Source organism: Suncus etruscus, chromosome 19 (genome assembly GCF_024139225.1).
Source record: "Suncus etruscus isolate mSunEtr1 chromosome 19, mSunEtr1.pri.cur, whole genome shotgun sequence".
Lineage (NCBI taxonomy): Eukaryota > Metazoa > Chordata > Mammalia > Eulipotyphla > Soricidae > Suncus > Suncus etruscus.
This window is the reverse complement of record NC_064866.1, coordinates 39,035,632-39,052,121: the sequence shown is the minus strand read 5'-3', so window position 1 is coordinate 39,052,121 and position 16,490 is coordinate 39,035,632. Positions and strand designations below refer to the sequence as shown.

Genomic DNA, 16,490 nt, shown 5'->3' with positions numbered 1-16,490 from the left:
CAGAGTAGAAGTGTCATGGTTTCTTAGCTGTTTTTCTTCACATTCCTGAACAGTGTAAGAACATTCTTAACCAGGGCGCCGGCCTCCCTGTGAAAGCACATGTTGGCCAGAGACATTGTTTTCTGCTTAAGGCCTACTGGATGACTCTTGTCACCTTTTTTCCTGCTCCCCTCCCCTTATCCAGGTAATTTTCTGATGTGACGGCTGAGACATGAGATCTTCAGCCTCCAGGCTCTCCAGTTTTTCGTCGAGAGATTCACTATGGAATCGGTGAGTGGTCATAGCTTCCACTGTTATTACTAGTAGTCATGACTCTTCTTACCATCATGGCTATTACTACTTCTGTTCCCCCTACTGCTGCCGTGACTGTTACAAATTCTCTTGAATGCACTATTTCTGCTATTTCTATTTCTGATCCCACGGCTGCAGGGTCTATACGGCAACTACTTCTGTCACAAATTCTCCTATATCCACTATTTCTATTCCTTACCATAACTATTGCTGCTATTACTACTTCTATGCTCATGAATGCTTGCTTCTGTTATTAGAAATCCTCTTGTATATATTATTACTACTACTTACCATGAGTACTACTTCTCACTTCTATTATTACTGATAGTGTTATTACTCTTCCTCCTATTCCCACTGTACCAGCATTGTTTGCTGGGCATTCCGCATATAATCCATGGATTTTTTTTTTTTGGTGGGGGGAGTCACACCCGGCAATGCTCAGGGGTTACTCCTGGCTCTACGCTCAGAAATCAACACTGGCAGGCTCAGGGGCACCATATGGGATGCCGGGATTTGAACCACCGTCCTTTTGCATACAAGGCAAACGCCCTTCATCCATGCTAGCTCTTCGTCCCCCATGGATGGTTTTTCGTGTGTTCCTTTTTGTGCTACATCTGGCTATATTCAAGCCTTACTCCTAGCGCTGTACTCTTGGTGGTGCTCGGAGGACCACATGGGATGGCAGTGATTGAATTAGGGTTGGCCATGCACTATTCCTTAGGCTCCTAGTCTGTAAATGGTAGGTATCGTTTTTCCAAAATGAAAATAAGAGTAAGGGAAGTCAGTAACTTATCAGATTTCATGCAACTGGCAAGATAGTAGTTTATCTTTGGCTGGGTTGGGGACAGTCACCAAGACAGTCAGGAGTATAATGTGAGTCTCTGAGCTTCTGCAAATGTTTTGTTTTCTGATTATGCGAGGGTACAAATTCCTTGACTGGTACACTTATGACAGAAATAATTTTATGTGTTTATAGAAAACCGAAATAGACAAAGAGGCAGGGGTGGTAACTCAATGGAAGAGTACTTGCTTTTCATATATGAAGCCCTGGGTTCAATCCTTAACAATGTGAATAAAATAAAAATAAAACTAGAGAAAAAAAAGCTTTAGAAAAAACTTTAGGAAAAAAAATCCAATTAGACTAGGATTGAAATTTACATTTGCCAAGTTCCAGAGCTCATGTTCTCTTTGCTTTCTCATAAACCCCATATCTTTTTTTAATCTTTGTTTGTTGTTTCATTCTTTAACAAGGTTCCAAGAACTTAGGGTGCTCAAGACACAGTGAATATGCACCATCCTCATATATTCTTCACCGATTGGCAGCCATATGGGTAGGCCCACTGTGAGAGTCCCTGGGGCCAGAGGATTGCTAGGACATGTGAAATGACACAGGTATCCATCTCAAGCCACTATATCAGGAGAAAAGTTCTGACATCCGGGGTGAACTGGCCACATGATGGTCATATCTATGATTACTAGGCATTTCCTTATATCCTTGCCATCTGGCACAGAGAAGGGATTGTACTTCTTTTTCATGTTTTGGCAGGGACCAGGTACCTGCTAAATGATTCTGGGGTGCCAGGAAGAGATGGTCTTCCATTAATCAAGACCTGAGGGAGAAAAAAAAAAAGAGCTAAGGGCAGATACCTCTTACTTTGTTTCATGAATAAAATGCATGACTATGAATGCATAAGACCATTCTCGCCACCCACACCCCATACAGTGCACTTGGTATCTCTGGAAAGACTGAGGTCCAGGGGAATAAAGAACAATATTTGTCCTTTTATTCAATGCAGAAACTTGCTAGCAGGACAGCAACTGGAAGCAGAATGGAAATCTGAGCCACAGTAAAAATAAATTTTTCCATATGTAGAAACAAACTTACCTAAACTTTAGACCCACAACAGCTCTCTTTTGCAAAGGTCAAGACAATTTAATTGTCCAGTCACTGTCATGCTGTCGGCTGTCAGCCCAAATTGAATTTCCTTGAGCCCCGCTGATGTCCCTTTTTGGCCTCGGGTTAGGTCAGGAATGAATGTCACACATGGATGGGGAATGTGTCCCATAAACTGTACACACAAGCACTGACCTTGGAACTCTGAGCTGCATTTCTAACATTGTTGAAAGGGTTGGAAAGCCTTCGGATCTCTGAATGTAAAAGTGAAAAAAAAAAAAAAAAAGCCTTGTAGGGGCCGGAGTGATAGCACTGCTAACGGTAGGGCGTTTGCCTTGCACGAGGCCAATCCAGGACAGACCTTGGTTAGATCCCTGGTGTCCCATATGGTTCCCCCGAACCAGGAGTAATTTCTGAGTGCAGAACCAGGAGTAACCCCTGAGTGTCACAGGGCGTGGCCCAAAAAGTAAAAATAAACAAACAAAAAATAAAAAGAAAGAAAGAATGAAGAGCTTTGTAGAAAGTACTTTTTCAGTTTCTACTGGGAAATCCTGTTCAATAGATTTGGGGATGCTCAGAATGAAACTGGTTTTTATGGTGGCTATCTTTAGTGAGATACAAGCAGGGAAGAATTTTTTTCCTTGACTGAGACTATTCTGTCATCCTGGGCAGTGACATCCTGGTCAGATGACAGAAAACTGTCATCCTGGTCCTGTTGCCTTCCCTTCAATTGTTCTTTTCTCTCATGTGCTACACCCTTTGCTCAATCTTGGGGAAATTGATGGACAGACTAATTGCACAGGGCTGACAATGTGCTTGGAGGTAGAGTCCATGTCACGAATGAATGAAGCTCTGGGTTTATTTGATTCCAGCACCATAAACCCAACTAACAATCAAAAGACTCATTGCAAAGCCTTCCTGAGATAATTCTTTACTAAGAAGTCTATTCTTCGACCTTGGAAATAATTTCCACTGATCAAACACAAGTTCTGGCATCCTCAGAACTCTTCAAGAGGTCCTGAATTCAGTCCTTAGCACTAGCTGACCCTCTGAGTATCCCCCACTTCTCACCTCATGGCCTCCCACACCACCAGGCCCACATTACCTGTGACTTTCCTCATGGCCCTGTCCCAGAATGTCTGTGTATGGCCTCTATTTACCAAGAATATGGCTCAGTAGTAGGGCATTGACCTTGCATATATGAGACCTGAACTTGTTGATTTCTTGCACCAGAAAGAGGCGGAGGTCATCATTCTATAAACATTTATTGAATATCTAATTTATGCTAGTCTTTTTTGTTTGTTTATTTGTTTTTGGGCCACACCTGGCAGCAGCACTTGGGTTACTCAGAAATCACTGCTAGCAGGCTCAGGGAACCATATGGATGCTGGGAATTGAACCTGGGTCTGTCCCAGGTTGGCCCCATGCAAGGCAGAAGCCTTAACTGCTGTGCTATCACCCTAGCCCCCTAATTTATGCTAGTCTTGTAGTAGAGATCAAAGACAGTTCTTCCTCCTACTGAGTTTAGACTTTGCGAATTTTCCCCTTTCCTGAGTCAACAAAGTTGCTGAGCACCTACTCTGTAGCAGGGAGCACTCCCGTTACAAGGGTGAGCAGAAGACAGTTTATGTTTTAATGAGCTGAAAGATGAGATCATATTCTGTTAGCCAGCTAGAGCTGCAAAGTACCACAAACTTAATGAATTCAAGCAATAGAAAAACACTGTCTCTCCATTGCGGATGTTAGAAGTTTAAACTCAAGGTATAGCCTTGCCCTGCTCAGCCTTGCTCTACTCATTGCTTCTTTCGTATCCCCTACTTCTGCTGTTTTTAGCAATCCCTGGTGTCCCTTGGTTTGCAGCTGTGTCACTTGAGTCTCTGCTCTCCCATGGCTGTCTTCCTTATCACCTCAGCATTTAGAATGATACCAATCATTTTGTAATAAGGGCCACTCACTCCAATGTGCAAGTCTCCATTCACATCCCATGATCCACAGCTGCTTTTTGTGTGTTTCCTTCCTAGACCTGGAATTGTTAACTCTTTTTTTGTTTTTGTTTTTGTTTTTTTTTTTTTGTTTTTTTTTTGTTTTTTTTTTTTTTGTTTTTTGGGCCACACCCGGCGGTGCTCAGGGGTTACTCCTGGATGTCTGCTCAGAAATAGCTCCTGGCAGGCACCGGGGACCATATGGGACACCGGGATTCGAACCAACCACCTTTGGTTCTGGATCGGCTGCTTGCAAGGTAAATGCCGTTGTGCTATCTCTCCGGGCCCTGTTAACTCATTTTTATGTGTTTCCCCTACCCACCAGACCTTAGGCTAGTCATGGTAGTTAAACAGCTGATGCTATCCTCCTACTGCCTGGCATAGAACTTGGCACACAATAGATGCTCTGTAAATTTGTATTGTTGTTGAACCCAGAGTAGATGCCACTCGTAAGTCAAATATTAACATACAATGTCTGTTCTAGGTCTGGGGCAATAGCTATATGGTAGAGTGAATGTCAAGCGTGTGCAAGGCTCGAACTTTGACCTTTGGTACTGCATGACTCACAAGCATTGCAATGTGTGGACCTAGTGTGCTCCCCCGCCCATCCCAAAGCAACAGGCCCATACTGCTAGACCAAGTATCACTGAGAGTGACCCCAAGCTCCCAGCACCCCTAAGGGTGGTCCCTATTTTTTTTAGAACTACTTTAGAATCAATTCTAGATCTGGAGAGTTAGTTCAGTGATGAAGGCAGGCATCTGACCCTGTTCTGTCTCTGGCACTGTGTATGGTCCTCTGAGCAGAGTTAGGAGTGATCCCTGAGCACAGAGCTTAGAGTAAAAAAAATTGAGCACTTCTGGGAGTGGTCCAAGTCCTCTACCCACAATAAGGCCTCTTTTAGGCCTACTCCTGGTAGAATTCTGTCACTTGAATATCTTGATATGTATACACAAGTGCTTAAAAGTTCTATGGGACTTCATGCTTTTTTATGGACCTTTGTCTCTGTTTTTAGAATGATAGATTTCTCTTTATTGGGTCACCCAGACTGTTAGGACTTAATAAAGATAATGCACACCCAATTCCTATTAAACTTGATGTGATTTTGGGTTTAACATGGAAAATATGAGCTAATGTGTTTTCTAAGATTGGAGGAGAGACCTATCTATTGCTCTTGTAAAAATAAAAAAAGGAAAGAGATAGGAACAGGCTGGGTGGGCTACCTTCATCCATGAGCTCCTGACAGCAGGTTCCCTGCTCCCACGGGGCTTTGTTGCTCATACACCATGACAAAGCGACAACCTTGGTAACACCTCCATGACTTCCGAAGTGAAAACGTGCTTGCCAAGCTGAAGAGAGGAGAAACTCTTCCGAGCTGAGCTGAAAAGGTGAAAATAGAGGTTTACTGAGAGACTGCAGACAGGTCATTAACACAACTGACTGCTGACTGCCTTGGGCCCGCCAGGCTCTTCACTGCCACCTTTTCATCAACCCTGAGGTAATTGACTGTTAGTGCAGGAGCCATAGACCATGGCTGAGGAGAGTCTGCATATCAAGCTTCTCCAGCCTGTGACACAGCGTCAGGAGTTGCCAATAGCATGACTTTGGCAAGAGAGAGGGAGGAACGGTGAATTTTCACCAGCAGGTCCTGATACTGTGTTTAGTGAGCAGACCTGTGCTGAGACTGCTCCTCCTTCACTCCATTCAGGACAGGGTAACGGGGTGGGGGTGGGCAGGCAGGATCTCTGAGCTCTAGTATTCATTCATCAGGGAATGTGTACTGTACATGGGCCCTTATAGGTTTAGTTTTGATAGAGAGAAACCCAGCTCAGATCAGCCTGAGCCATAAAGGAATGCACTTGCTCACAGGAGAGAAGATTCATTGTTTAAAAAAAAAAGCGAACCCCCAAAACCATGACCTGGGTTCAACATTTTCCTCTCTCTTTTTTCTCTGTATCTCTTGCTGACCACACTCTCAAGGATGTGTGTTCCCCATGCTGGCTTTATATTCAGCTGCTCATGCATGGCTTCCAAAGCATCTTTTTGGAAGCAGTTTAACAATCCCTATCCACGCTTGGTTCCCACGGAGCAGGTTCCAGTTATTGTAGTGAAGGAAGTTTTAGACTGGATGGGTCCTTGCCATCCCAGGAACTAAATGTCCAAGAGCTTCGTCCCAGGGGAACTTTCCCAGTGGGAACCTAACGTGTAATCCGCAGTAGAAAAGGAGGCAAAAACCTAGCACTCCTTCCACTCACCAAGTAATTGAAAGCAGAGCCAGCCACTTCCTTTGAATATGTCCATGCATCTCTGCTCTGCTTTGGCCTTTTCGTTTTGTTTTATTTTTGGCTACATTCAGCTATACTACTCTCAGCTCCAAGCTGACTCCTGGTTCAGCTCTCAGGGCCGACTCCTGGTGGGGCTGGGGCATCCTAAGGGGTGCTGGGGATTCAACACAGTTGACCGTGTGCAAGGCCCACTATATTCTCTCTCCGGCTTTTTTGACATAAATTACAGGCATAAGTTTACTGATCAGCATTACTTGGATTGCTGCTGAATTGTATAAGCTTTTTGTGTGTGGCCAATTCTGCCCCGTCGTTTCCTGCTTGCTTCTCTGTTCCGTTCATCCCAAGGATCAGTGACAGAATTAGGACTTCTACCTTCAGCTGTGTCTGAAAGGTTGGTCCTGGGCCCTTGTGTTTTGGCAGTCCTTGTGTACTGTTTACCAGTTAGTGGCCCAGGAGTGGATTCAAGTGTCAGAAGACTCTACATGCTGGAGCATGTGGAGAAACAATGAAGGGCTTCAGGGCAAGTGCTGTGACTGGGTTCTCCCCACCTTACCCATGGGGAAAGCATAAATTCTTACATGCCTCTCCTGCAGACCTGGACTTCTCTTCTTGGCTAAATTCTAGTCTGACTTGAGTTCTGTGGCTTCTTTAAGAACTCTGTTTGCTCCACACCCTGATGTTACCCTACGGCAGGAGCATGCTCAGTGTTCCCTTCCTCTACTCTTTCCTCAACTTTTACGCATCCAAACCTCAGCTCAAGGGGCACTTCCCAAGGAACCCTTGCCTGACTTCCTTCTCCCAATCTAGCTAGCTCCTTCACTATGCAAATCTATAGAACTTTGTGCCACTCCCCCAGCTGTGTGTTTATGCATGACATGCATGCTCTTAGCAACAGTTTATTGCTCACCACAGTCCATAGCCTGACAGTGCCCAATACATTGGAGGCGTGCATCAGTATCTGATGAATGAATAAATGAGCAGGCAATTGGCAGCCATTGTTGGCATGCATGTGAGAAGATGGCTTGCCCAAGATCTTCATTAAATTGTAGCAGGTGCCCCTTTTCTGAAGCCCATGCCTTCCTGCTATCCATGTCCTCAATTTTTCTCCCTGCTTCCAGCAGTGGGTTTCCTGAGTAGCAGGAGAGGGAAGATGACACTTAAAACAAGAGAAACACTTGTTGACCAGGTCCTAAATGGCTCAGTGATGTCAATGACTTTAATGTGTTTATTTTTAATTAAAAGGGTTTGTTTTTGGGGCCGGGTAGGTGGCGCTGGAGGTAAGGTGTCTGCCTTGCAAGCGCTAGCCAAGGAAGGACCGCGGTTCGATCCCCCGGCGTCCCATATGGTCCCCCCAAGCCAGGGGCGATTTCTGAGCACATAGCCAGGAGTAACCCCTGAGCATCAAACGGGTGTGGCCCAAACCCCCCAAAAAAAAAAAAAAAAAAAAGGGTTTGTTTTATTATTTTTTTATTGGGAACTGTGGCAATGCTTAGGGATCACTCTTCAACCCGTTCTCAGAGGCAGGGCTCAGATGAAGAAGAAGATCTTTCCTGCTAGTCACTTGAGGTTATTCATCTCTCCTGCGGTTCCATATTGTTGGTACCTCCTGTTTTCTTGGACTCACCTTAGCCTACTTGGGGACAAACTATTGAATGACCATGGGGCACATGTATGCAGTTCATGTGCACTTGTATACATGTACCAAGTACTCACTCTCGCCAGCAACATAAAGGAGTTAGAGACTGGATTTGCTTTCCTGGGACTTCTTCCAGTGACAGTTCAGGCGCCTGTGTCACCTTCTCTGTGTCCTAGAAGAAAAATGGTCCTCCTGGGTGGAAAACGCTCCTTTGTGGTGGTCAGGATTCTTCTTCTGTCTGTTATAGCACTTTATATGTTAACTACCAGAAACTGTCTGAGCCTTCCTGCTGGGTGGGTGACCTTGGTCTAGCCCCTGGGAGCCTGGATTTCCTTCTTCAGGGAGGATTATAGACTGTTTGTGAAAGTGCGCAGTGTGGAATTGATCTCTCTACTCTGGCATGCTCTGTCTGCCTCTCTGATGCCTTCTTTGTTAGGGAGGTTATTTCTTCCTGATTGGGACTCACAGACTGCTTCTGGCTTCTTTATCCATAGATTCTCCTTCCCTGAAGCATGGCAGTTGAGAGGGTTCCAAGCTTGATAGATGTCGATATTTGTGGCTGAAGGCTGAAGCTTGGGTGATCTTGGAAAGGATGGAGAGATCTTGTAGGAGTGGGCAGCCTGAGAGGGTTTGGCAAGAGAAGAATGGGGATGAGACTGAGGGCAAGATGATATTTCCAGGTAGAACATTGAGTCCTAGTCAGGGAGAGAGGAATATGGGTGGAGGGGTGGCAACGGATGTGTTGGCCACTCCAACAAGCTTAATGCCCCTGTATCTTTGCATATGCTCTTTCTTCTTCCAGGGATGCTTTACCCCTTACCCACTTTTACTTTATCTCCAGCCTTCTGAGAAGTTCACCCTGGCCACCTATTGTCTCCTCCAGCCATTTTGCCCTTTCTTTGAGTGGATGGCCTATATGTTGGAAATATGAAAGAGATTGTATCTCAGTGCCTGTGTCAGAAGTCACTGGGTCCTTTCTCTCTTCTTCCTCTATCCATTCAGTTAGTTGCTTATTGCCTTTGTTGGACAAAAATGCACGCAGATCTTCTTTAATTTCTGCCACAGAATATCACTGTTTAAATAGCTTAAAGGGCTGGGCTGGAGTGCATGACTTAAGTGCAGGAGACCTGGTATATCATGGTACAACTGGGTGCAACTCATAAGCATTGAGCCTGGGAATAGCCTCTGAGTACTGCTGGGTGTAGCCAAACACGAAAAAACACTAGGAAACAAAACAAACTTAAAACCAGCAGTATTAATGAGCAAGATAATTATTTTTCTTTATTTTACAACTATAACTTGTAAAGGTATGTAATTTTAGAGAATAAATGAGGATATAACTTAAAGGTAGATTGTGTGGTTTGCATATATGAGGTCTTCGTATCAATCCCTGGTACCACAAAGCAGAGATTGAGGGCAGAGCTGGGAGGAGGTAGCCTGTGGAGTGAATCATGAAAGATGATAAGAAAAAAACATGCTCCTTGGTCTAAGTCTGGGTAGCTGGACCTGCATATCTCCTGTAGAGCATTAACCCAATAAGGGTTATTTGCCTTATATTATTTGCCTTATATCTGTCTGAATGGAGATATCCTAAGGGTAAACACATACTAGTGTTTAAAGACTATAAGCACCATCATTTATAGGATACCAACTCTATTATAACATTTTTTTCTATCCATTGAAGTGATAAGATTTGAGGTATATTGGGTTAAATACCAGCATATTGCTAAAATGAATCTCATCTGTTTCATTTTTTGTTGTTGTTTTGAACCACACTCAGGGTTCAATCCTGTCTCTGTACTCTGGGTCACTCCTGTTGGTGCTTGGGAGACCAGATGTGCTAGATTAGATAGAAAGGGAAGTGCCCGAACCCTGTACTGTGTCTCTGACCAATTCTTTATATCTTGGTATTGCAGTGACTGAAAGTCTAAACTACTCTGGTGGTTTATGCTATGCTAGGGTTCTCTTGGACAGCTTGGTCTGGAAGCACCTGTCACCACTGTTTTTACCTGCTCAGGTGAGGCATCGCCTGACAACTCCAGTACCTGCTTATTGTGACTGAGTGTGGCGATGGGATCTTTCTCAGTGTGTGTTCCTTTGGGATTCCCTTATCCCCTCCTGACTCCTCATCTTCTGAGTTTCTGGGCTGGCTCCAACTCTTCCTGCTGGCACAGACTACATTCAGATCAGACCAGAACTGCCCCAGAGCAGCTTTCAGCCAGGTACAGACAAAAGCTAGGAGATAACTGGAGGCAATAGCTCTGGGCTGTGTTAGAGAATTGCCAGTTCTGGTGGCTCCCATTCCCCAGAACATGGAGCTCATTTGCCTGCGTTCTGATGTACTCCCAAGTTGCACCATTCACACACACCCCTTTTGTCTCCATTCCTTTACCTATATAGAGTTAGGCCATCATTGGCTCAGACTCTGGTGGTGGAGGGACCGAGCATGCAGGGTACGTAGCATGTAGGAGCTAAAGAGTAGACGAGGCATCATCTGTCCTGCACGTCTCTGGCTACAAGCATGGGGGAAGTGAAGGCTGGAAGAAGGATGGATTTCCTGGACAACCTTCAGTCTCTGAACCCCTGAGCCAGGGGACAAGAGCAAGGTGAGTCTTAGCCAGGCGTGGGGTGTGGTGTTTGGTCACCTGTACCTCTAGCAGCCACACCCAGATAGGCTCAGTGGACTCAGCAGCCACTGAGTCATGGAGGACAGAGTTGCTCAGATGAGTTCTATTCTCCTGTGTTACCCTGGCACTGAGCCAGGAGGGCTGCCCAGCTGTTGGAGGGGACAGGGTCCAGTGCAGACTGTGAACTCAGTTGGTGATGGTGTCAGCACATTTTTGGGGGGGGGGTGGGATTACCAAAGATTTTCTTTTTTTGATGTAAATCTTTATTTAAGCACCATGATTACAAGCATGTTTGTAGTTGGGTTTCAGTTATAAACAGAGTAACACCCCCCCCTTCACTGGTGCAACATTCCCAGGTGCCAGCACTTTTGACCCTGGCGCTTTTCTAATTCTCTGGCAAGGCCTCCAACAATTCACCAGTAACATGGCTCGCCGTGTGATCTGGTGCAGGTTTCTTGAGTGAGGGACTCTCCATTTCAGTCCCAAATGCCATGGACTACCCCTGATGGATCACTTTCAATTTGGAGGTTTCTACTACTGTCAGGGCATCAGGTCTGTACATTGCATAGAACAGTGCACCAAATCCAGGAAAGCACTTTGCCCACCAGTTGTTCGGAAAGGGGAAAATCCAGGGGCTGCTGAGTACAGCTTCTGAAGTTTTTTCTGTCTTCTGCCTTCCACCAAATGGAACTGGGCAGATGTGCCTCCTAGCAGAGAAATTGCTCATCGTCAAATTTAGGGTATTTTATGGAAGTTTTATTACAGAGCGCATCATGGACCATCAGTTGGTGAGTTCTCTCTCTTTCCCTTTCCCGCTCCCTCTCCCTCTCTCCACCTTCCCTGGAGATCTTTCAGATGACCATTCTGAAAGGACTTATTCCCTCCACCAGTGAGTCATTTTATTGGCACACAAAAGGAAAACGTTATTTTTCAGGAGATTCCAAGGGTGTTAAGAGCAAGGACAAAGATCAAATGTGTATTTGTTACTTCACCTTATGGTACAATAATGTGATAGAGCTAAGATGAGCAAGCCTGTGGACGGTCTGCCTATGGGTGTTCCCTGGATTATAGTTTTTTGTGTTGGTTGCATATTGGAAGGAGGGAGATAGCTGTTCCTTTCTCTCTAGAACTGCTGGTGCCATATACATTGATTGAGCAAGCATGCAAAGCACTTACTGTGTGATTGTGTTGTGCCAAGTCGGGTCAACATGGCCAGCAGCAGCATCAAAATGTTTGTGTCCACTGCCAGCTTCCATTCTTGTTTTGAAGGCAGAAAAACGAGTTCTTTGACATAATACTAAGGCTGCCTGTATGACTCCGGCTTTCTACTCTGGTCCCTGCTCTTATCCTACTCAGCATGCATCCTTTATTCTCTTGGCACTGAGAAGTTTGCATTGTCCCACATCTGAAACAGGCCTCAAAGCCATTTCAGAACCTGCCGTTTTACCCAGAATACCTTTGACAGCCTTCTTTACTGCCCCCAGAAGGCACTCAGCATCACTTTGTCTCTGGCAGCCATACTGGATTCCCTCATTGCCATTGCTTCTTTCCTGCTCCCTAAGTTCTTTCTCATAGGACTTTAGCCTTTCGGCAGAATTATAGTGGCCATTTACTCAGTTTACAGTAAGAATCTCTGCTACCATCTGCTGTATTGAAGTCATAGACCAAGCTACTGGGGATAACCCCATTTACTCTTCGTGACTGCCTTGTGAAGTCGGCATTAGTATTAAACCCACTACTCAGCGATGAAAACAGAGGCTCTGTTACAGAGAGAGTAAGGGTGGATCTAGGACGTATAACACTAGCAAGCAGACCCCAGATCTCTTGTATTTCGGCGGAAACCACATTTCCTTATTGTTCTGCATTCTACTGCAATTGTCTGTTTACTCTGCCTCCCTGGATGAGTTCTGGTCCCAGCAGGAAGCAGATGGCACACTCAAAATAGGATAATTTGAGCAGAGTTTAATAAAGGACTCATTTGAGAAGTGTGGGCGAGGGGTAGGGAAACGGCAAGGGATGGCGGGGACACTCCAGGCTCCTGTGAAAGCCTGAAGGAATGAGGGAGGGAGGATGCCTCTGGAAAGTGGCAGCCAGGAAGACTGTTAGTAGGGTAGGGGCCCTCAGACAGCAACTGAGAAGTATGAGCTCTTGGCATGCTCTACCCTGAAATCTTCCAGACATCCCATTGTACCAACCAAAAGCCAGAGGACTAAGGACCCTGAGAGGTAGTCATTGCATGGCAGTCCCCATCCCAGGGTAGAGAGGGCATTGAATGGGCTTGGGGGTCACCTTACCTGCTTACTCCTGGATTGACTGGAAGCCCATCATGGTCTCAGCCTGCTCTTCTTTACCCAGGTGCTCTGCATATGCTGAATAACGTAAGGACTAAGTTGAACATGGTATTTGAACTGTAATGAAAGATTTTCCATGAAAACCTCTTGTTCAGGATTCTAGTCATCTGTGTTTCTGTATGCTCATTCTGTTTTTGAATATGCATGTGTCAGTCCATCAGTTATTTCTCTTCGTGTGTTTGCCAGTCCATATTATTGTGTGTTTGCCTGTTTATATCATTTCTGAGTGTGATGTGTGTCTTTGCTTCATTACTTGTATGTACCAGCTGGTCTCATATTTCTTAATGTGCTTCATCTATGTTATTTGTGAGTCTGCTTGTCCATATTATTTCTGAAGGTGTATTTTTTTTAATTTATTTATTTTATTTGTTTTTGTTCTTTGTTTTTTGGGTCTCACCCGGCAGCGCTCAGGGGTTACTCCTGGCTCTACACTCAGAAATCACTCCTGGCAGGCTTGGGGGACCATATGGGATGCCGGGATTTGAACCACCGTCCTTCTGTATTCAGGGCAAACGCCTTACCTCCATGCTATCTCTTGGGCCCCGTATGTGTAAGTTTTTTTTTTTTTTTGTGTGTGTGTGTGTGTGTGTGTGTGTTTTGTGATAGGGAAGAGAATGGCAAAGTCCTTCCAACTCTGTCATCTGATTCTTTTCAGTGGCTCTTAGGAACCTTTATACACTGTCTGCCCCCATTTAAAGTTGGATGTGAAAGTGGAAACAAGACTTTTTAAATTCAAGAAGCAAGTAAATGTCCCGCTTAACTCACTGGCAGCGCTTAGCACAATTACTTAGATAATTGGGCCTGATCTGTCAGCCTTTGCCTGAATTCCTGAGATAAGGGAGGGAGAAGTATTCCAGTGCGGGAGTCCACTGACACTGGGCTATGTGGCCCATGGAGATGCTGCCATGCAGGGCGGGGTCCACCCACCTTGTGGCCAGGCTTCCATGCCTTATAGTTGGGATGCCCGCAAATTAAAATTATCTGAAGAACACCCAGGCAGAGAACACTGAATTTATTCATTCATGTTAGATGCATTAGAATTGCCCTTGACAGGCCACATCTTTTGGATGAAAGGCCTCAAAAGAATGGCCAAGAATGCAGGGATATAGTTTGATGGTCAAGTTCTTGTCTTACCCATGTGAGACTCTGGGTTCCATCCCCAGCACTACAAAAGAAAAGTAAGTGTGTGTGTGTGTGTGTGTGTGTGTGTGTGTGTGTGTGTATGTGTGTGTGTGTGTTCATGCATACGTGTTGGGAAAAGGTGGGTATGGAAAGTGAAAACTAATTCCAACACTGCTTATTCTAACACTACTTGTTTTTCAAATGTCCAATGTGTGTGATGTGTGAATGTGTGTTTCTGTCTTTGAAGAGGTGAGGGTAACAGATAATCCCCCCATTTAAAGATACCCGATGAAGCAGAAATTTGTAGGGTTATGCTGCATGCAGCTGAAGTTGCCGTACTGGCTTTGGGATCCTACAATTCACTTGATATATAGCGTTTGAGCCAGATACATCTCTGGATCTCATTTTGCTATCTGTGAAATAGGATCACTTAACATCATTACCAGCACTGTGCAAGAAAGAATGGAGTTGCAAACTTTGAGTGAGGGAGTAGGTAATGACCTTTCCTTCTTTGCTGGTGGATTCCACTGCTCCCTCTTTCCACTAACACCTTTCAAAATCCTCTGCAGTGAAACTAGAGAAAGGAAATATTTTAGTTTTCTTTTCTTTTCCTTCCTCATTTCCTTTTTTTGTTTGTTTGTTTTTGTTTTTGGGCCACACCTGTTTGACACTCAGGGGTTACTCCTGGCTATGCACTCAGAAATCGCTCCTGGCTTGAGGGGACCATATAGGATACCGGGGGATCGAACCGCGGTCTGTCCTACACTAGCGCTTGCAAGGCAGACACCTTACCTCTAGCGCCACCATCCCGCCCCCCCTCATTTCCTTTATTTCACCTTCCCTCTTTCTCTGTCTCTCTTCCTTTCTATCTTTCCCTTCTCTCTACGTTTCACTCCCACTCCTGTCCTCAAAGGATAGAAACCTCTGGGGCCTCTTTCCCAGCCAGTTCTCCATGGTCTCTTGGTCTGTGGGCTTTCCTATAGGAGTCAATAGAATTTTAACCAGGATGAGTTGAAATTATGACCCAAGGCCCATAAGATCTAGGCATTTAAGCATACATCAGTAATCATTAGCCCATCACTGATATTGGCCTTTGGTCATTCCATCTACCAATCCCCACGTGTCTATCAAGGAAGGCTTGTAGTGGAGACCAGCAAAAGTGAGCAGTTAGCAAACTGGGAAAGGTGCACACATGGAGTGGGGGGGTTGGGGGTGGAGAGTGGAGCAGCTCATTAGGAGTTCTTAGAGATTAAGATCACAAAGCTTTTTAAGGACAGATCTTTGAAGAAGGGCCTCAAGAGATTGTTATCCTGGAAATTCCTCTACCATGTCTCGAGGCCTGCCCAGATGTCTTACTGTAGAGGCTCTGGGACTGACAAACTAGTATCCTCAGGGATAAATAAATTATTGTGACTCTGTTATCCTTTGCATAAAAAAAAAAAGCCAAGCTGCAGGTGGCTCTAGCCATTTTCCAGGACTGACCCGTGGGCATCTATCATGGTGGGCATGAGCCCATGATAAAAGGTTCAAATTTGGGTCAGCTTGACTTTAATTGGTCTGTGCTGTTCTTCCAGCAGGAAGCAGGTGATAATGAAGTCAGTTTTCTGAGTAGGTAAAAAGCTGTAATTTATGAAAATCAATAGGTTTATAAGCATCTTAAAAGGCAGTTCTGCTGAAATAATGTAGCTATCATCAACCAGAAGCATAATTCTAGAAAAATGCTTTTTGGAGCTTTTGGGGGGATGTACAGATGAGAATGTAGTAGGTGAGAATGTTATTTCCAAAACTTGGCAGGCTCCAGCCAGTAAATGGTAAGATGCGAATTGTCAGCACTGAAACAAAAACTGCTTCTCAGTTCAAATCCATGCCAGATCTATAGTGAGGCAGTCTGTGAGGCAGTCATCTAGCTGTGGGTAGGTTAAAAGAAAAGTCATCCTAGAGTCGCAACTGGATTCAGGTGTGCCCCTTGGTGGCGGGCACATTTGTTAAGCTCCGTATAATGATACACACATTCTACAGAATTATGTTGAAGACGAAATGTGAAATATTTGGAAGTGCCAAGTCTCTTGCTTGCTATCTTCTTGATGAAAACATTAAGTCCCTACCTGCTTTTTTACTGTTTACTCCGTTAAGATTGGTTGACACCAGTCTGCCTCTCATGAATATACAAGCATTGGAATCAACCCTTCAGAGATCTGAATGTTCAAGGGATAGAGCTCCTGAATGTGGGGTCATTTTCTGGCTATAAGAATAGTTATGTTGGGGCCGGAGAGATAGCATGGAGGTAAGGCGTTTGCCTTTCAT

At 44.8% G+C, this 16,490-nt stretch overlaps 1 protein-coding gene across 1 annotated transcript in view; it reads left to right on the top strand.

Moving 5' to 3' along the window:
- Positions 1 to 254: 254 nt before the first annotated feature.
- Positions 255 to 16,490, top strand: part of ASAP1 (ArfGAP with SH3 domain, ankyrin repeat and PH domain 1) — a 310,217-nt gene continuing 293,981 nt past the window's right edge. Inside the window, exon 1 of the mRNA XM_049765558.1 lies at positions 255 to 270. The gene's annotated coding sequence lies outside the window, so the exon portion shown is untranslated. The remainder of the gene's footprint in view (positions 271 to 16,490) is intronic.